The following is a 22,317-nucleotide window of genomic DNA, read 5'->3' on the forward strand; positions in this document are numbered from 1 at the left end:
TTGAGGGAAGATTTCCCCAGGGAGGAATTACTTACTGGGTAAAAGGGGACAGAGGGGTTGGATGAGAGAGGAGGGGACCTCTCAGCCCAGAGGGGTCCCGTAAGGATGTAGTGCGAGAAGAAAAAAAAAGCCCCATTTCGTGGCAGAGCGCGGAAAAAAAAAAAAAAAGTATTTAGCATGGCAAGAGGGCCATAACAGCGATATAATCTGCTGTGACTACTTCTGCTTTAGTGATTGGTGTCTTCTTGGTTATTGCTATTCGCTGCGAGGTAGAGCGTTTTTCTTTTCGTGAAGACATCTTTAGCAAAAGTCTGGAATGCTTCAAGGGTTTGTGGAGTTAGAAGTAGTTGTCCAAGTGTGTCCGGGGTGAGATTGGGAAACTCTCTAAATAGCCATTCTCTATGATCACAATATTCCGGGCATGTAAAGATTATATGCTGCCAGTCCTCGCGACCCCCGCAGAAACATTGATGTGTGTTAAGTAAGCCAAGTTGATGAAGTTTTGCGTTTATTGATCCCTGTCCTGTCACTAAAAGTGAGGCTTCAAGGGACAGTGAAAACCAAGAGTTCACTGTTCTGGTTGTTGTGAATTTCACATCGGGGAGGAACCTTCGCGACACAACTCCTGTCGTTGACGCATCCCATCGCTCTTGCCACTTCTTCATTAGCTCTGTGTAGCATCGAGTTCTTTCTTTCTTGGTGTCAGCGTCCAGGTCGATACTAGCAAAATATTAGGTAAAGTGTAAAGTGTTCATTGTCTAACGGCCCCAGGGGTTTCCCCCATCTCCGTGTTGTATACTCTGTTTGTGAAACAGATGGAAACCCCACAGAGAAACCTAACCACCACCTGAAGGGACTCAGTCTCAAATATCTTAAACAACGTTTTTCATCCAAACATTAATCCAACAACAACTGAGCAGCATGAGATCTGCAGATAAATTGAAACCTATTGGACTGGACAAGTTAAACCGCAGTTCACACAGGAAGAACTCCTAGCCGCGGCAGCTCTTATCAAAGGGAAAAAATGTCCGGGACCAACTTGTTCGAGCCTGAGATTGTGAAGAAGGTTGTGGAGCTTGCCCCGGAACTATTCCTGCACTTATTCAATCTCTGTCTACACACTGGCACCTTCCCGGATGACTGGAGGGTTGCAAATATGAAACTGATCCTTAAAAATCCGACAAAACTACCACATCTACCAAGTTCATACAGCCCCCATAGCCCTATTGTCCGTATGCAGCAAGCTCCTAGAGCGTCTCCTCCATGTACGGATCCAAAGCCACTATGAGAAAGCGAACCTAGTATCACCAGACCAATATGGTTTCAGACTGGGGCGTTCCACGGTTAATGCTCTACAGGCACTGCTCACCGAGGCCCGCCAAGCAGACAGGAAATACTTCCTGATAATTACAATTGATTTCGCGGGGGCGTTCGACACCCTATGGTAGCCGAGCGTCCTCCGCAGACTCAGGCAAGCAAATGTACCGGACAATTTGTTCAATATCATGAAAAGCTACCGCTCAAATAGGGTGATCACAGTAAACGCTCCTTATCAGAAACTCACAAGACTGATACACCGTGGCTGCCCCCAGGGCTCGGTCCTGGGGCTGACCTTATGGAACATGGTGATGGACGTATTTCTATGCCTTGACCTCTGGGAGGTTCGTTCACAAGCCTTCGCTGATGACCTCATCCTGACGGTGGCTGCAAATTCCAGGGCCCAGCTTGAGACCTTGGCAAACCACGCATTCCAAATCCTTCAGGACTGGGCAAAAACACACTGCCTGACCATATCACCATCAAAAACAAACTCTCTGCTTCTTAAAGGAACTCCCTGTATTACAAGACCGCCAAAGATTAAAATTGGAAACAAGACCATAAAGTTGTCAGAGCAACTGAAATATCTTGGCATAGTACTAGACAGAAAACTCTCCTTCCAAGCTCATCTCAAATACATCAGAACCAAAGTAAGAAACTAAACTGCCATGGTTGCTAGGATCTCCAGTCGGGACTGGGGTCTCAACAAGCTAACCCTCTCGTCGTATTACAAGGCTATCTTCATTCCTGTGATTACGTATGCAGCCGGAGTTTGGTTTGGCAAGGCTACGACTGCAGTAAACAGACGAATCCTGGATTTCACTCAACGCACGGTCCTGCTCTCCATCTCTCGTGCTTGCTGCACTGTGAGTACTCACACCCTCCAGGTCCTAGTGGGGGCCCTCCCCCTCGACCTGGAGGTGGTGAGAACTGGAATGTTTTATCATCTTTCTAAGGGCGTGTCTCAGACCTGCTTGGGATTCGAGCTGAATCTTACAAACAACCAAAAAATAGAGAAGAGGAGACTTCAAGCACACATGCACCGGGTGTGGCAGGACCGCTGGAAAAATTCAACCAAGCGGAACGTCACCAGGAGATTCATCCCAAATATTAGCAGAGTCTATCCAAAATCCCCAATATGGTTTTCTCCAGGCTTGTATGCCACGTATTTTCTTACTGGCCATGGTGCAATAAAGGCAAAACTAACAACCTTTGGCCTAGAAGAGGACCCAACATGCTCCTGTGGAGGAAATGTAAGGACTGGGATCACCTCATGCACGAGTGCCCCCTCTACGATGACCTCTGCTCCAGCTTATCACAAAGCTGACTTATATACCAAAAGGCAAAGAAAACCACCTACTGGATACGAAGGAAGAGTATCAAGCTCTCACCAACTACGCACAGCAGCTTTTCTTGAGGAGAAGACAACTAATCGCAGCAACGTGATAACAATCTACTAAATGAACCCAGGGACCCTGATGGTACTGGAACATGGCAGCAAAACTTGACCAGCATTACCATCATTGGTGTGAACTACCATACATTCTCCAATGATGTCACCCACCAAAGATAACTACCAAGTGAAGAAACTTTGAATAGAGACAACCCACAAATTAAGACAATCTAAGAAAGACAAAAGGTTCGTGTACTACTGGACTTGACTCTCACAGATGTGACCAATAAGACAATCTCCTATATGAAGACTGACAACGCCACCGGCGTGCCATTAGATGTCAACTGCTTTTCTTGGCCGACTAGCATTCTGAACCGGGTACCCTAACTTGGTTCACTTTAACCCCCCCTCCCCTGGTAGGGAGAGGGAGGGGATGGGTTTCTGTCTCCTCCCCCTCCCTGCCACCTCCTTTTTCTTCTGGTGGGGCCAGTCCCCACTGACCTTTCTGGGGTTGCTTTCCCTATCAACCCCATAATTCTATCTGTCTCCCCTTCTTCAGTCTTCACCCCTACTTTACCTGAATATGCATTTTATTTATTTATTTTTTTTAAGGCCCTTGCCACTAAAATCTTAGGAAATTAGGTGGCAGGGCCTGCCAGAGTACTTACTTCTAATGCGATCCCTCTATGACTGACCTGCCTCCTCGAGGCTAAGTGTCAGCAACGGGAGGTTCCACTAGGGGCCCAACGGCTAGAAGGTCAGAGAAACAACACAACATGACACTACACAACATAAACATGTACCTTACACTTTTTAAAATCTCTGGCCTTCACAGAACACTGTGAAGGCCAGAGATTTTAAAGTAATCCTCCAGTCTTTGGCCATTTGTTGCTCTTCGATGGTCTGGTGTTGTGCTGTACCACGCGGGAGACCTGCAGTTTACATCTGCCCCGACGATAATTTTCCCTCCTGGAAGAGTGTTTAGTACACTTTGAAGGTATCTTATAGCCCCGATAATATCTTCGCCTGGACGGCAATATAGGGCGACGACGTAAAAGTTTCCAAGCGCTGTAATAATGTGGGCACATACAGCCTAGGCTGTGAAAAGTTGGGTTATCTTTGTGGCTGTGATGTCAGGGTTTCTTACAACTTTAGGTAGGTGGCAGACGTTACAGTGCCTAGCACATCGATGACTGGGCTAGGGTATCCCAGCAGAACATCGCCCAATGCGTGACACCCCGCCACCGGCTTGTTTTCGTCCAGGCGCCATCACTTCCCCAGGTAAACGACGCACACGTACTCGGCCGTCCACATGGTGCAAAAGGAAACGCAATTCATTGGACCAGACGACCTTCTTCCAATCACTCGAGGTCCAGTGTCGATGCTCGCGTGCCCATTGTAGGCCATGTCGCCGGTGAACCGTGATTAGCATGGGAACTCGGAGTGGCCTGCGGCTACGAAGCCCCATTTTCAGCAGGGTTCGATGTACTGTGTCTTGTGACACAAATACTCCTGTCCCCAGCATTCCAATTACCGGCAAGTTGCGTCACAGTCGGCCTTCCCTTGCCATGTACGATCGTGGAGAGCCTTCACTCACCTCGAGCATCGGTCGTCCAACATCTCGCCGGTGGTTCGTGGGTTTCCCCTCCTCGGACCACTTTCGGTAGTACTAACCACGACGGACCGTGAGCAGCCCACCAGCCATGCCATTTTGGATATGCTCTGACTCAGTCTTCTGGCCATTACAATTTGGCCTTTGTCAAACTTGCTTAAGTCCGCTGCCTTTCACATCTGAAGAACAAGAGTAACACTGATTAATGGAGCTGAGTTATCAGGTGTTTTTTTATATCGTATCCCGACCCGCGCACGCGCACGCACCGTAGTTTACCTGCTGTGCTTCGATTTGCATAACGACTCGCTGGTCATGATGTTTTGACACATCGGTGTCTGTGATGTTACACTCAGGATAGTGAATATTGAAAGAGACATGGCGGTAATTGTGCAGTCAGATATGAAGTTTTCTGATTAGTGTAGACAGGCTGCTAGAGTAGGTCATGGGGTCTTGTCAATGATATACATGAGTTTTGCGAGCAGGGAAAAGGAGGTGATTATCCCCTTGTCTCAAACAATGGTCAGGCCACACCTTGAGTACTGCGTACATGTCTGGAAGCCTCATTTTAGGAAGGATGTAGAGTTGCTAGAACGAGTACAGAGAAGGGTAACAAGACTGGTGAAGGGAACAAAGGGAGTGCTCTCTTGAAGAAAGGCTTAAGTTCTGCAAATCGCAGCATCTGGAGACTAGGCACCTGCGAGGTGATCTGATTGAGGTATTTAAGGCCTTGAATGGATTGAGTAGGCTCAATGCTGATGGGATTCTTTCTCTTGCTCAGTTTACAAACCTGAGGGGGGGGGGCACAGATTCAAACTGAGGAAAGACAGTTGTAGAATAGATACGCGGAAGTTTGCCTTTAGCCAGCGGGTGGTTAATTGCCGGAACAAACTTCCATCTGTTGTTGTAGAAGTTGTTAGCTTAAATAGATTCAAGGCAGAACTAGACAAATATTTGGAATGAATATATCAGTGACATGGGAAGCGGGATTTTTTTTGGCTGATGCTGTATAAGCTTGCTTTCTTGCATCATGTGTTTCTACTAATGCTAATGCTAACATCGGCTGTGGTTACACGGTTTCTTAGTTCTAATTCTTCAAATCTAATCGTTGTCTTAACAGAACAGTATTTCCATGAAGAATTTAAATAAAGTGCTGCGGAGCTTTTCTCACTCATTTCCTTAACGTTTCTGACAAGAAGAATGGGTACCATTCTTTAAAAATAATGTGATGAAATAAATTTTCTGTTTATACTCCGGCACGACAACCAAGTCAGCAGAGTTTACAATAAATCGTCATTACAAATATCTATCGTATTTAGTAGTCACGGGCTTGAACCCCCGGTCCACCCAAGGAACGCGTGCTATGCACTCTCGCTCCTGAACACTGGGCTACGTCTTCAGTATGACGTTGAAATACGTACTCTTCTAAATTAGGATGGCTTACTGATAAAATTAATTGAAAGCTTAAGTCTGATCGAAAATCACCATTCAAATGCCCTACACCAGTACTTTAACCTTTTCAATGACGTTAGAAGCGACGGTGCTGTCTTCGTGGCACAGTCTGGAACGATACTCAGTACCATGTGTTAAGCGCCAAAGCAACTAAGACATCCCCAGGGGGGGGCTCACATCTGGTGATTATGGGCTTGGCACACCCAGCATCCAGAGCTGGATATCATCATTCTTCTCTTTCTTGGTGATTCCCTTCTACTTCTGATTCTTGTTCTCTATCTCTCTCTCTGTCTTCCCCCCCCGTCTGTGTTTCGCTGAGTAACTCAAATTTTTTTGGCTGGTACAGCATAAGCCTCAGGCTTCCTTGCACTATATGGCTAATAATAATAATAATAATAACAATAAATGTATGTATGTTTCAGTCGGAATGAAAAACCTTATTTTCTGGAAAATAAAATCACACAACCTCACACGAGATCGAATAACTCGGTGACTTTGTGAAAAAAAGTTGATAAAGGTCAAGACGGAATTCGAACCCAGGACTTTTCTATGCTTAGAAGACTTAATATCTTTTTTTTTTTTTTTTTTTATTTCTTAACATGAATATCAATGTGGGAAAAAAAAAATTTTGAACATACACTAGACAGAAGAGCGAAATCAAAAAGGAATTTTGCCTGTCACATTGTGAAGATGAGATCCATAGCCTACTAGGGTCCAGACTGTCGCTTCTAACGTCATTGAAAAGCTTAAATTACTGGTGTAGGCATTTTAATGGTGATTTTCGATCAGACTTAAGCTTTCAATTAATTTTATCAGTAAGCCATCCTAATTTGGAAGAGTACGTATTTCAATGTCATACTGAACTTTAATATTGATGTAGTTTAATGATAGTGACGTGTGGATTGATTTTATAATTGGAACGTGAAACTTGGAAGCCAAGTCGTTAAGCCTAGTTTAACACGTGTTTCGTGTGAGTAGTAGATGTACTGTATTTGAAAAGGGGGGAAATAGTGTTGAAATGCTGCGTGACTGGATGTACAATAAACCCTCGCTAATACGGATGTCGGATAATATGGTAAATTTTCGAAATATGAAAAATTCTGTTCACAGTTGAATTCTTTGAAAGATACACGATTTAGGAAGGCAGATGAGTCACTCTGACTGCATGCTGATTGATTGCACAGAAAGAGACGGATCAGACGATACAGAACAACACGCAAAACATTGTCTTGCATGTTGTTTAGTTGACTCTGAGTGGGGGAGGGGGGGGTGATGTTATTGCTTATATAGCTTCATTTGGGTACTTCTTTATACGTATGTACTTAAGTTAATAAATATTATATAATTATAGGTTCTAAATATTTGAAAAGTGGAATAAAAAGAAAACACGTTACTTAAACTATCATTAAACAGCTCAAAGTGATAGAACAACCTGAAAATGTGTTCCTGGAAGAAAAAAAAAAATGCTGAAGAATTTGAAGAAGAACTCTTTATTATACAGTATATAGAAGGCACATTGCTGTATACAACTCCCTTCACGGATTAGAGAGGGTTTACTGTACTTCTAATTACAGGAAAACTTCCGTGAGTGTATTTCGTTTCCCAAATGATGAAGAACTTACTTCTTACACTCCCCCATCAAAAAACGTTGCAAAAGATAACTAAAAAATGAAATGTCATTGATAGTAATTTTGAGCACAGTCACAGTATTTAAAAAAGAATTGCTTCTCAAATAGATAATGAGAAAATTGCTTCACTCTCAATGGATGAAATCTGTTTAGATGATACATGAACATTTAAAGCTGGTAGGTTAATTGGTACGAGTGTCGATAGTAAAGATCCAACCGAGAAAGTGCATATATTTTTTTTTAACCTTTCATATTTTCCAAACACAGTATGTGGGTATAGCCCCTGTATTGTGCTTTACATCAGACCATTTATATTTCCATACTGTTAATTTGTTAAAAAATTTATTCACATGGTGCAAGGAAGCCTCAGGCTTCCTTGCACCATATGGCTAATAATAATAATAATAATAATAATGTCGGAGCTGAAATGAAGAAAAGGAAACGGCAATACGGAGCAAAAATAAGTAAATAGAAATGCATTTTTTTTTTAAACAAGTAATAAAAATTAATACCAGACACAACTACGGGTACTTCTCCCCCAAACGTCACTAGATTTCGCGTGCATTTACAATGAGAATTGCTCATGCACGTCAACAGAAATACTTTTCTTTTCTTTTTTTTCTGGGGGGCTGCCGCCCCTACACCCCCACTACTATATCAAGAGAACCTGATACTAACAACTCATACAATAACTGCCAAAACAATCAAATCGTCAAAAAACAACTTGAATACAAAAAAAAAAAAAAAAACAAAAAAACTTACCTGATCAGTCCTAGCATGCTGGTACACTTCACAACTCCATTCAGAATTGGCACCTTTCTTTCTACAGACGCACTCAAAACCATCCGTAATCTCCTTTCGCTCAGCCAATTTTATCAAACATTCAGACTGAAAACACTTGTATTCTATCCAGTTATATTAAAAGAGGCAGCAAAGGAAATAAGAAAACCCTTAGCCTAATTATAAGAGCTTCCTTGGGTTCAGGGGAGGTACCCATGGACTGGAGATGTGCAAATGTGACCCCAATTCACAAAGAAGGATCAAAGGGTGACACAAGTAATTACAGACCTGTTAGTTTAACTTCTGTTCCGGGGAAATTAATGGAGGCACTGGTTAAAGAAGCACTGCAGGATCATCTAGACAAGACTTCAGTTTTAGTAAGAACACAGCATGGGTTTGTTAAGGGACAGTCCTGTCTGACCAATTTGATTGAATACCATGATGTGGTCACAAAGGAACTGGATGCAAAGAATAATTTTGATATCATATACTTGGATCATAGGAAGGCTTTTGATACTGTTCCACATGGAAGACTGCTGTAAAAATTGGAGCGGTGTGGCATTGGGGGAAAATTGCTGCTATGGATAAAGAGCTGGTTGAGTGGGAGAAGACAGAGAGTGGTAATTAATGGAAAGTGCTCTTCGTGGACTAATGTTATTAGTGGAGTCCCCCCAGGGTTCAGTATTGGGTCCATTGTTGTTTATGAAGATATATCAGGCTTAATGTCTAAGTTTGCACACGATAGGAAGGTTGGCAGGGTTGTTGTTGTTGACACTGTTGACAGGATCTAGAAAGGTTGAGTACATGGGCAACTGAAGTTTAACACTGACAAATGTAAATTACTGCATATGGAAAGCAGAAACCCAGAGTAACGTATCGACTGTGTGGTACTACACTCAGGGTGGTAGAGAATGAAAAGAATCTGGGGGTAATTTTGCAGTCAGATATAAAGTTTTCTAAGCAGACGGTCTGCAAGAGCAGTTCATGGTGTCTTGTCAATGATATACAGGAATTTCTCTAGCAGGGATAAGGAGGTGATTATCCCCTTGTATAAGGCAATGGTCAGGCCATACCTTGAGTACTGTATAAAGGTCTGGAGGCCTCATTTTAAGAAGGATGTAGAGCTGCTGGAACGAGTAGAGAGAGAATGGCTACAAGATTAGTGAATGCAACAAAGGGTTGCCCTCACGACGAAAGGCTTAAGTTTTGCAAATTACATTGTCTGGAGACTAAGCACCTACGAGGTGATCTGGTTGAGGTGTATAAGGTCTTGAATGGTTTGAGTAAGCTCAATGTTGATGTGATTCTTCCTTTTTCCCAGATTAATCGCCTGATGGGGACATAAATTCAAATTGAGGAAAGACAGTGTAGCATAGATGTGCGGAAGTTTGCCTTTAGCCAGCGGGCGGTTGAATGCTGGAACAAACTTCCATCTGTCGTTGTAGAAGTTGACAGCTTCAATAAATTCACGTCAGAACTAGACAAACATTTGGAACGAATGGATGGGCGAAATGGGAAGGGGTTTATTTTTTTTTTTTTTTTGTCTGATGCTGTATAAGCTTGCTTTCTTGCATCATATGCCTCTACTGATGCTAATGCTAATAATTTCTTTCACTGTAATCAGCTTACAACACTGATACATATTTGTAAAATGCAATTAAAATGCATTAACAAAGAAGATATGGTCATTCATTAAATGAGAACAAAATGTGTAATTTGTACTATATGTCAAATTTTTTCAATAATTGTATTTGAAATAAGAATGATAAAGATAGGAGTAACTCAAATTTCAAAGACGTGGAGAAAATTTAAAAAAAAAATAATTAGTTTCATATTTATTTTGAAATTGTGTAATAAGCAGTTTGGTTAATGTGTTCGCTTTATAACTTAAATGAAAAGCTATATTTTTATGAATAAATCTCTGTTATTTTGCTGAAATCAATGTAAGTTCAGAACATGTATAGCATTAGCATTAATAGTGGCAAGTGATGCAATAAAGGAAGCTTATGCAACATCAGCCAAAAAAAAAAAAAAAAAAAAAGACACTTTCCATTTCACCTAAGCTACAAATTTATACAACAACAGATGGAAGTTTGTTCCGGCAATCAACCACCTGCTGGCACTGTCCTTCCTCAATTTAAATTAGTGTCCCTTCGTATGTGGTCTGAGCAGGAGAAAGAATCTCATCGGCATTGAGCTTGCTCAATCCATTCAAAATCTTAATCATCTCAATCAGATCACCTCGCCGGTGCCTACTCTCCTGACACTGCAATTTGAAGAGTTGAAACCTTTCTTAGTAACACCCCCCCCTAGTAGCATCTCTACTCTCACCAATCTTGTGACCCTTCTCTGTAATCGTTCCAGCAGATCTGCGTCCTTCCTAAAATGAGGCCACCAGTATGCAGTACTCCATTTAGTACTCAAGATGTGGCCTGACCAATGCTTTATACAATTTGATAACCGCCAACTCATCCCTGCAGTAAAATTTCTTGTATATCATTGACAACACCTTAAGAGCTGTCCTGGCAGCCTGTCTGCACTGCTCGGAGAACTTCATATCTGTCTTCACAATTACCTCCAGGTCTTTTTCATTTTCCACTAACTTAAGTGTAGTACCGGGATTATTGCTACCCATATGCAGTACTTTGCATTTGCCAATGTTAAACTTCGATTGCCATTTCTCAGCCCATCTGCCTAACTGTTCTAGATACTGTTGCAGTGGCATACTTTCATTCCTGTCATAACCACCCTGCTAACCTTTATATCATCTGCTGACTTGGATATTATGCCTAATATGCCTTCTTTAATATCATTGATAAATATAGAAAACAACAATGAACCCAACGCTGAACCATAGGGGAACTCCACAAATTAACATTGGTCCAAGAAGAGCAGTTTCCATTGATTACAAAACTCTGTCTTCTCCACTCAATCATCCTTTTATCGATAGCAGCAACTTGCTCTTAATGCCGTACTGCACTAATTTGTACAACAGTCTTTTATATGCAACAGTATCAAAAGTTTTCCTGAAATTCAGTATGTGATATTAAAATTATTTTTTGCATCTGGTTCATTTGTGGCCACATTGTAGTATCCATTCAAATTGATGAGACAAGATTTCCCTTTAACAAACCCATGCTGTGCCTGAAATATAATTTCAGCCTTGTATAGATAATCATGCATTACTTCTTTTTCCAATAACTCCATTATTTTCCCTAAACAGAAATTAAACGAACAGGTTGTAATTACTCCTGTTACCCTTTGTGAATTGGAGTTACATTTGCACATCTCCAGTCTGTAAGGATCTCCAATGAATCCAAGCATGCTCTCATAAATAAGGCTGAGAGTTTGCTTACTTTCTTCACTGCCTCCCTTATATTGGATAGGTCCCATTCACCCCAGATGCCTTTCTTATGTTTAACTTCAACAATTTCTCTTCCACTTTCCTCTCAGTTATTAAAATCATTCAGCTTTCTGTTAGAGTTTCATAAACTTCTCGCATCCCATTCTCTAAAGAACTCCTCATATGTGAATATAGATGCAAAATACTCATTCAGTTTGTCAGCAACCTGAGGAGGATCCTTAACATCGGTATCAAGTGGACTAATTTGACTGATTTATTTCCTTCTTGTGTTTACATACGTAGTCTTTGCTGTGTTTCTTTGCATCCTTCATGAAACATTTTTTGTAATCTGCTTTCAGTTGCCGAACCTTTGTGATTTGATTATAAACTACTTTATATATACCATAGGCTTCTGTTTCGCTTGATACTATATTTGCATCCCATGCAATTCTCTTCTTTGCCATTAGTCTCGTCAATTCATCTGACATCCATTTTAATGCTTGAAGAGTATTTCCTAGTTGGCATGAAAAGCCAAGTAATAGTAAAGCCAAGTAAAGCCTAGTATCTTCTATGATTAATTCTTTGAATGTTTCCGATTTGCCCTCATGTGTAGCACAGTTGGTAGATTCACTTCCTTCCCACACAGTGCGGAAAAGACCTGAGTCCGAGACCCGTCGATGACGGCAGTAATTTTTATGGGTCTTTTTCACAACTTGGCTGAGTTAGTCGGTGTCAGGCGTGGGTAATATGGTTTTTTCTCCCGGAAACTAAGGATTTTCGTCCAGCAAACAAAAATTGACCTCAGAACACATGCAATTTACAGATGGTATACACGGAGCAATATGATCTTAGTCGCTGATGCTCCTAAAACCCTATTACAATAACAGCTTCCCATTCAGAATTTGCTGATGGTAATCGCCGTGGACGAGTGGTCACGCGCTCGAGTGCACATAAATACGATGCTGTATTTTGTCAATCTTGTGAACTCCTCTGACCGTTTGGTCGTACGGGAGTATAAAAAAAAAAAATTTATTAAGTTTGGATATCAAAACTATTTTTGTTGTTGTTGTAGGAGCATCCGCTACTAAGTCCATATTGTTCGGTGTATATTGTCTATAAATTTCGTGTATTCCGAGGTCGATTTTCTGTTTGCTGGAAGAAAAACTCGATTTTCCGGGAGGAAAACCATGCTACACCCGCATGAGACCGAATAACTGAGCCCCGTTGTGAAAAAAGGCTCATAAAATTCATCCCGTCATCAACGGAACTCAGGTCTTTTCCACCTAGTGTGGGGAGGACCGCGATCCTGCCAACTGTGCTACCCACGCGAGCATCAAAACTGTTTATGTAGCTCAGATTTCTGATTATTTCATTCTGCATTGCTTAATTCGAAGTTTATAATGTAAGCGGCAATATCGTGACTGTGAAAGTTTACATTTACCTATTAGTGACTTCGTTAATTGAAATGAATTCCTTTATACAAAAGAAAGTACTTGATGTGTTAGCATCTTATTTTCTTTTCTATATCTGTTAAAGAAAATAAGATGTGCATCCTGTTTTAATTGTAAATTTTAAACGTTGAAATCGTATTGTGTTAAGATTCCTTAGCCCATATGAACTTTTCAAGTAACGCCTACTATTGCCGCCATCTTGATTTTTTTCAGCGGCTTGTACATGGTAGGTGAAGCATTTACTCCTAGCATGCAGTATAGCAAGTACAAAATAAAAAATAAAAAAAAACCTCCTATTAGGGCCGTCCAATAACGAACTCATCTACAGTGTGTATTACTGTCCGTAATTGCATGTGTTCTCTGGGACTTGGGCATTAAGTCTAATATACCTTCATCAATATCATTGATGAATACACAAAACAAAATTCCAAACCACAATATAGAATTCGAAACCGAGCCTTTTCCACCCGATATTGGGGGGGGGGGGATGGTGAGTGAACTACTCTCACAGACAGTATTGCTGTCTGTGAGAGTAGTTCAATATTGCATCACTCGTGGATAGCACAGCTGATATAATCATCGGGTGGAAAAGACTCGAGTTCGAAACCTATCGACGATGTGAAGAATTTTTGTTAGCATTTTTCGCAACGTGTCTCAGTTAGTCGATCTCAGATGAGGATTGTTTGTTTTTTTTTTCTGGCGGAAACTGTGGTTTTTCTTCTTGGAAGCCGACCAGAGAACACATGCAATTTACAGACACACACGGTTAAATGAGATAATTCTCCGGTGGCCTAATATGATAGTTTTTTGTTTTTTTTTAAATGTCTACTAAACCTCCTTAAAATCACATAAACCCCAAAATTAACTTAACCTAACCCATTTCAAATTAATCATCCTTAAAATTTAATCAATAACTTTACCATCCGATATCTAATCCAATGCAAAATAGTTGGCGTACGCCATAACTCTCGAAAGTATCTCTTCTGTGCCTTTCCTCCCAGAGAAACGCGGCAGTGGAAGGAGGCGTTTCCAGGATATGGCAGTCTGTCCCCGGGCAATGGTGCCGATTCATCGCAAGCGCTAAATGGAGAACATTTAGAATAACTTAATTTATAATATATTTTAAAAATATGGCAATTGTTATTATCAGAATCAGAAATCCTCGCAGGCAGTATTAGTGGTTATAATCACTAATCACCCTCGATGGAAAAAGCCCAGATTCAAATCCTGTCAATGACAGGAGAAAGTTTATGAGTTATTTATTTATTTATTTATTTTTTTTTTAACTCCGTGGCTTTGTTAGTCGGTCTCAGGCGAGGACAGTGAGGTTTTTCTTCCACCAAAACAGAACCACCGACCAAAGGTGGGCGGTGGCTGCATTTTATGGTCATAATACACATAGATGGATGAAGTTGTTCTCAGGTGACTCTAATATCACAGCTTTTTTTTTTTTAAATCTAAATCAGTATTATAAGAGCCTCTCTCTTTTTATATAAAGGTACATTCTTGAAGATAAAAAATTAATAATTATTATTTTTTTAAATTGAATTACAATTTAATATTATAATTCAAAATATTAATAAATTAAAATTATAATATAATTATAATTTAATTATTTATATAAAGAAAAGCGGCCTTCCTACTAAACAAAGTTGGAAACTGGAAAAGCAGAACCCGATTTACGGACAATTGTGTTTCCGAAAAATGCTGCTGCAAGTTACTCCAAATCACCCTAGAAACAGGTCAGTAATATAATAATGAAACTTTGACCCTGAAATATTCAGACAGGCCATTACTAATTCTTCCCCCAAAAATTCTCCTTGTTACCCCTAATTGGAACATACGCAACACACCAGTTAAGATCCATCCTCAAGTAGTAATTAATCAAACTATGAAACTGCAAGTCTACAAAATGTCTTCGTCGCTGTATCAAGATGTTTTTAAAAGACTTACTCGTACTTGCTGCAGAGTACCTGAGTAGCGCCCAATATGTAACCTTAAACTGCCCAAACTGTTAACTGCGACACTCGTTCTAGCTAGCTAGATGTTCTTGTTTATATTCAAGCACGACTACCAGGTCAGCGGAGTTTACAATAAATCATCAGATCATCCATGATCTAAAAAGTGAAGAATAAAAATGTGACGTGATAAAATTTGAGCCCTTGCTGAAAAATATGGAATTTATCCTAAACTTCACCGTTTGTCTGACGAGGAAGTTCCGAATCAGTTTGCACATCATTAGCCTTCCCAGCAGCACTGGTACCACACAAACAAGAGGCCCAATAAAACCATCGTGAATGTGGAATTCCAAAAGCATCCCACCCAAATTGTCTAATTATATCCACTGCTGCTTAACCACCTGATGTTGATCATTCAAAAAATAAATGATTGATTGATTGTTGTAGAGTTGTGACTAGTTCAACAGACTAGTTAGACTGTGCTGCGTCGTATATACTGTATGTCTGCAATCTGCATGTGTTCAATTTGTGTGTCAGCTGGACGAACGAAAAACCCGAGTTTCCCGGAGAAAAATCTGAGCCCAACTAATTCAACCGCGTTGTGAAAAAGGCCCAGAAAAATTCTTAGTTGCACCGATCGAATTCGAACTTAGGTCTTTTCCACCCGGTGTAGGGAGGACTGCCATTATATCAGTGGCATAAAGGAACAAAACAACCAAAATGGTATAAAAGAACTAAAATCCCACACCACCAAATACAAGGTGGTGTCCACAAGTATTTGACACAACCAAAGAATTGGTGTGTCAGCCAAATCTCTCATTACACAACGTTACACTTGCAAATAAAAAAATGAAAATCAGAAAAAGAGAAAAACAAACTTAGTGCTGGGGTTCCCACTGGCAGAATCTTTTTCCCAGGCCTTCAGCTGGATCTCCAGGAACAAGCCTTCCTGATTTCTGCGAAGCGATGTTAATTTCTTCATCAGGGGGCTAGTACCCAAAGTATAAGAAGTGACAACCCAGCTGACTGTTATTTTCACAATATGATAGATGTCAGGAGATTTATACTCAGACTGATATGGATATGGAAACTAGTAAAAATTCAACTGATATACTGTACAAGCTATTGTGTTTGCATTAAGGCTGTGAAATCCTTCACAGTGAGTTGTCATAGCCTGTCTCTTATTACTTATAAGCTACAAGCATCATGTAATAAGTAATTAACACCCCCCCCCCCATAATAGAGAGCTGTTGTAATTTATTAACTTATTCTCATTTGGGCACCACCACCCAAACGGCTGTTTCGGAGTTGGTTGTTCCCCCAGTAGTGTGCGGGTAGATCCCCAAGGACTTCTCTATTGAGAAAGTATTACTTATTCGAAGTATAAAGGGGCAACTCTCGAGATTTGGCCGTCTCTTATTGTGAAGGATTTCACAGTACGAGATATACAAGTATAACGATACCCCTTATACAAACTTCGGTTTGTTGAACTAGTCACAGCATTGACGCATACTAACTTGTATGTCGATGATGAGGTACAAAATAAAGAGCATGTTTATGATAACTGAGTCTCATTACTTTGTATTATCACATTGTGTTCTGCATAAGAGTTCAGACTTACCATTAATATCAACATTCCCTTCCAAAGAAAAGGGGAATGTTGGTGATAATAGTTAAAGTATTTTGTCTGTATAGAATTAATATGATGGTATTATTAGTTTTTAAAAATCAATTTCTACAGGGAGAGAGAATTTTTAGTATTGAGTTTTAGACGTAATCTACAGATATGGTTTTTATTATGCGAACTGATGATGGGAAAGGGAAACTAGCTGATTGGCTGGAGGAGGTGTAGGGGTGATTCTTGGCCCTTAAATTATTAACCAATCAAAGTTTATGTGGTTTACTAGTTCATGTGGTCTTTATCGTGCGTTACTCGTATTCGTGAGTTCAGTTTCATGCTGTGCAGGCGGAAAATAACACTTGAAATAACTCATAAGGAAACACCCTGCTCCCTCCACCCGAGATCGGTGGCGGAAGTCTAGGGGAGCAGAATCAGAATAATTTCATTAGCATTAGAAAGAAAGGAAAATTGTGCTCTCGATGTTCAAGTCAAGTGCGCCTTTAGCTAACCGTTATTGTGCAATGCACGTACACGTGTGACTATTATCATTCAACTTCCTTATTAATTCTGATCAACGATTTGCTTCCACTGATGGCTTTTTTAGCTTGGGCACCTTTTTAATAGGTTAATTCAGTGGTTCTCGCCGGTGCATGTCAATTCTTAGCGGCTGAATGATGGGTTCAACGGGAGAGTGCCAAGTAAAAACATTTGTGTTCCAACATTTATTTTTATTCTGAAAACTAAATACATATTTGAAGTAAACCCGTTAACTTATTAAAAATGTTTCCTCGGAGTACTCATCTGACGTTACATTCGCATACCAATATAATGTAATTTTTTTTCTGCAGAACTGGATTCAACAAGTCATTCTTTGCAGCAGCGGTTCTTAATATTTTTTTTTCGTGTCGCAATAGATACATCGCAGAACCATTCTCACGTGTACGACACGTCACATACACTGGTGTGCAAAACTTAAGGACCAACACTATTTCTAAAAGTTACAACCACAAAATCAAACGAAACAGCCTGTGGCGATTTGCATAACTGTGGCCGTTCAGTAGAAAGCTGGTGCACATGCAAAAATTTGAATCGTGATGAGAGGGCTCACATAAACAGATAAAAGCAGCAGTTCAGCAGTTATGTGCAAATTACTGAATGGTGAGCACGGTTGTTACAGACGTTTGATTGGTTTCATAGAGTGCTACAGACAACGAAATGGCCAGTAGACAACATCTGGATGACTTTACCCGGGGTCGAATAATTGAGAAGCCCGAGGAAGGTCGAAGTACGAGGAGTGTGGCTGCTGAGTTTGGTATCGCCCATAGCATCGTCTCACGTGCGTGGTCGGCCTTCAGAACGACAGGTACAGCTGTTCAAAGGACCAGTGGTGGTCGTTCAGGAAAAACAACGCCCAATTATGACCGCTATGTACACCTACAGACCAAAAGGGACCGACACCAGACAGCGGGATCCATTGCAAACTAGCTGCACATGACGCAGGATATCGCGGTTTACTGTGGCCAGGCGACTCCACAAAGGTGGACTGTTTGCCCGACGGCCAGTACGCTGTGCCCCTTTAACACCTGCCCATCGGAGACGCCGTTTACAGTGGTGCATCGAACACAGGGAGTGGATAATAGCGCAATGGGGTAAGGTACCCTTTACTGATGAGAGTAGATTCAGTTTCAGCAGCGATTCTGGACGTCAGCTAATCTGGCGAGAGGTTGGCACACGGTATCGCCTCGCAAACATCACTGAAAGAGATCGATATGGCGGTCGAGGTGTTCTCGTCTGGGGAGGCGTTATCTCGGATGGACGTACACAGCTGCAGATACTGGAATGTGGTACTGTAACCGGTGCACGCTACTGTACTGAGGTAATCCTTCCCATGTGCATCTGTTCCGAGATGGCATTGGCCCCGAGTTCGTGTTTATGGATAATAACGCCACATCCCATCGTATTGCAGCTGTTGATATGCTTTTGGAAAGTGAGGATATTGTTCGTATGGATTCGCCTGCCCGTTCCGTTCGATCTAAACTCCATCGAACACATATGGGACGCTCTGGGGAGACGCCTAGAGGTACTTCCACACCCACCAGAAAATGTCACTAGCTGAAGATGGCGCTGACAGAGGAATGGATGATGTTAGCATTAGCATTAGCATTAGTAGAGGCATTTAATGCAAGAAAACAAGCTTATGCAGCATCAGCCAAAAAAAAAAAAAAAAAACCCACTTCCACTTCACCCCTCTGTTCGTTCAAAATACCTGTCCAGCTGAGCCTTAAACTTATTTAGGCTATCAACCTCCACCACAAGGGATGGAAGTCTGTTCCACCAACCAACCACCCGCTGGCTAAAGGCAAATTTCCGCACGTCTATCCTACATCTGTCTTTCCTCAATTTGAATTTATGCCCTCTCAGGTGATTTTTCTGAGCTAGAGGAAGAATCCCATCAGCATTGAGCATGCTTAAACCATTCAAGGCTTTATACACCTCTATCAGATCACCTCGCTGGTGCCTAGTCTCCAGACACTGTAATTTGCAAAACTTAAGCCTTTCTTCGTAAGAGCACCCCTCTTACGTTACCGCAAGAACTTATCAACAACATTGTTCTACGTATGGACAGGCGGCACAAAGCCTCCATCGACATTAGGAGTGGCCATATCTCCTACTGAGGACCACCTCTTCCCTTTGTTCCATCTTTGGCAGTGATGCATCCGTATCATGGCAGCCAGTGCTATGTTGCCATTTTTCAGTAAAGTCCCTCTGTACCGTTTTGTTTCCATTGTTGTGTCGGTGTTGTTTCCTTCATCATTTCTATACCTCAGGAGGTTCCTTTGGTATGCTTTTCCCATATCCAAGCAACTCCTATGAGAAGCTACAGGTGAAAACATGACTGGTCAGCCTGTAGACCTGGACAGCCTGGACAGCATGATTTTATCAGCCTGTAGAACACACCAGTGTTCTACAGGCTGATAAAATTAAGTCCGGTTTATGGAAATCAAATTTTACTATTAGTAAAATTTGATTTCCATACAACTTTAAGTACTAATTAAAAATACACAGTGGTTTATTTATTATTATTATTATTATTATTATTATTATTATTATTATTATTAGCTATATGGTGCAAGGAAGCCTGAGGCTTATGCTGCACCAGCCAAAAAAAAAAAAAAAATTCTCGAGTTACCCTGAGAGAGAGAGAGTCAAAAGTAGAAGGGAATCAACAAGAAAGAGAAGTATGATGATATTTAAAAGGCTAACCTTATGTTGAATGGTCCAATAGAATTAGATACGTTTTGTTTGTATACCAGTAACGTTACAGGTATTTGTGTGATCCACTGAAAGTAATGAATATTATTCTGTAGAAAATAAAAAAAATGAGTTTTTTGTAGATGAATGATTTGAATTTAAATCTGAAATAATTAACTTAATTTGATATTAAAATTGAAAGTTAAATTACACTGTATTGTGCTGAGGCAATTCATAAAATAACAATGCACCAACCTGGTGCTAGAAACCTAAGGAAATATACAAATAAATACACTGGTCAAAATAAATATACAAATACACTAGTCAAAATAAATATATAAATACTCTGGTCAAGACAATTAGTGAATCACTGCACAATCAACTGGAAAATATATCATATTGATGCTCATTGAGGCAGGAATGACATCAAACATTTACGGGCTGCTGAGCAGATGTAAATTATTAAGCTCTCCGATAAATACACAATAAGAACGCGTAAATTCAGCTTGCGATCGTTTCGTTAAATTGTTGACCCTGTCGCAGCCGTATCTCATTCGTGTACAACAACCATAATAATTACAAAAGACGGCACACCAGTCACTTATCGTAGTGAAACATCGGAAAATATCATCTCAGGTGGATTTTCCAAATTCTACCTGGCAAATCAGTTTACCTAGTACAACCAACGCCAAGTTGTACATGGCTTCGTATATCACAGAAGGTTGTGGAAGCTGTTCCAAGTTACTCAGACTATAGATATCCAAGTCAGGGTCGCAGACCATCAACAAGGCCATGCCAACCAATGTAGTTCTCTCTCTCTCTCTCTCTCTCTCTCTCTCTCTCTCTCTCTCTCTCTCTCTCTCTCTCTCTCAGTCTTCCTCTTCTCATATGGGATGGCATTAGTCTCTGTGGTCATACAGATCTCCATAAGGGAGAGGGATCCCTGACCGCACGCAGAGATACAGATCAGATCCTGCGACCTAACTGTCCTTTGTATTACTACTGTAAGCGAAGAGTTCGTTATTATGGCAACACCCAATCCCACATGTACAAGGTACATGTGGGATTGGGTGTTGCCTATGGTGCTCTGTGCCTATGGTGGTCATCTTCCAATATACAGTTGACCAATCACAGGTAGTCACCAATATTGTAAGAGAAGAGTATCGCCCGCATGGCTTGGCTCCAAACTTTGGATGTATAAAAGAAATTATAATATTAGGGTTCCCGGTAAATGTTACATCTACCCATATATTTATTTTGTCTGTAAATTGCGTGTTTCTGGGGTAAAAAATCCTTGATGTATACGCCTGGACCGACTAACTCAGCCACGGAGTGAAAAAAGCCAACTAAAGTTCCTTGCGTCATCGACGGGATTCGAGCCGGGCTTTTTTCAAATCAATCTACCTAGTGTGGGAAGGACGGTAACGATACCACTGTGCTACTGGCGCAGACAAATGTTGAATACTACCAACCAAAACCAAATTATGATATTAGGGTCACCCGTATTGTATATTACAGATACAATTATATATATCATCATCATCAGCCATTTTAAATCCACTGCAGGATGAAGACCTTTCCAGCAACTTTCCAGTTCCTTCTGTTTTGTGCAATAGCCATCCATTTACTGCCCACAATCTCAAGAATTTCATCTGTCCATCTCCGTCGTTGTCTTTCAGGTTTTCTTCTAGCTCCTCTTGGGTACCATTCTGTTATTCTCTTAGTCCATCTGTCATCATGTCTTCGAGCTATGTGTCCTGCCCAAGACCATTTTAGTTCTTTAGTTTTGATAAGAATGTCCTTTATTTGAGTTTGCTGCCTAATTCATGTTTTCTCTTCTTATCTAACAGTCTGATTCCCAATATAATTCGTTCCATTCTTCGCTGTGTAGTTCTCAGTTTCACTTCCATAAGTCATGGTGGGGAGTATATATTAGTTCATTATTTTACAGATGTTTCAGACAAAGTGGGATATTGCTCCTCAGTATGTGACTATATTTCCTAAATGCTATCCATCCAAAATTTATTCTTCTCTTCACTTCCAGCCATTTATCATTATTACAGTTAATGACTTGTCCCAGATAAGTATATGACTCCACCTTTTCAATTACTGCTCCTTCAATCATTGTATCCCTTTCTGTGGCATACTTGTTCATCATTACTTTTGTTTCAGCCATATTCATCTTTAGTCCAAAATCCTTACTAACTCTGCATAACTGATTAAGATTTTCCTCTAATTCTTTGGGACAGTGGCTTACGCCCACAATGTCATCTGTGGACGTAAGCCGCTGTGTGAAATTCATAATCCACAAATGCCAGGCATAATGGTGTTTTATGTCCATTTGCTTTCTCCATTAGCTGTGACATTACATGAAGGTGATCCATAGTTGAGGATCCTGTCCTAAAGCCAGCTTGCTCTTTCGGTTGATTCTCATCAAGTATTCTTTCTAATCTGTTAGTAATGATCCTTGTGAACAACTTGTAGATGTTGGATAGCAAGCTAATTGGTCTACA

The 22,317-nt window shown here is 40.8% G+C and overlaps 1 long non-coding RNA gene across 2 annotated transcripts in view; it reads left to right on the forward strand.

The window, feature by feature from the left end:
- The window catches only part of LOC150085828 (uncharacterized), a 32,016-nt gene that overhangs the window by 3,786 nt on the left and 5,913 nt on the right, over window positions 1–22,317 (forward strand). Inside the window, exon 2 of one of the 2 annotated variants that reach the window (XR_016546942.1) lies at window positions 14,600–14,715. The exons of the other annotated variant lie outside the window; for it this stretch is intronic. This is a non-coding gene — a long non-coding RNA (uncharacterized LOC150085828). The remainder of the gene's footprint in view (window positions 1–14,599; window positions 14,716–22,317) is intronic. 2 annotated transcript variants of the gene reach the window in all.

Source organism: Mastigoproctus giganteus, chromosome 5 (genome assembly GCF_048544385.1).
Source record: "Mastigoproctus giganteus isolate SK-2022 chromosome 5, ASM4854438v1, whole genome shotgun sequence".
NCBI classification, from domain to species: Eukaryota; Metazoa; Arthropoda; class Arachnida; order Uropygi; family Thelyphonidae; genus Mastigoproctus; species Mastigoproctus giganteus.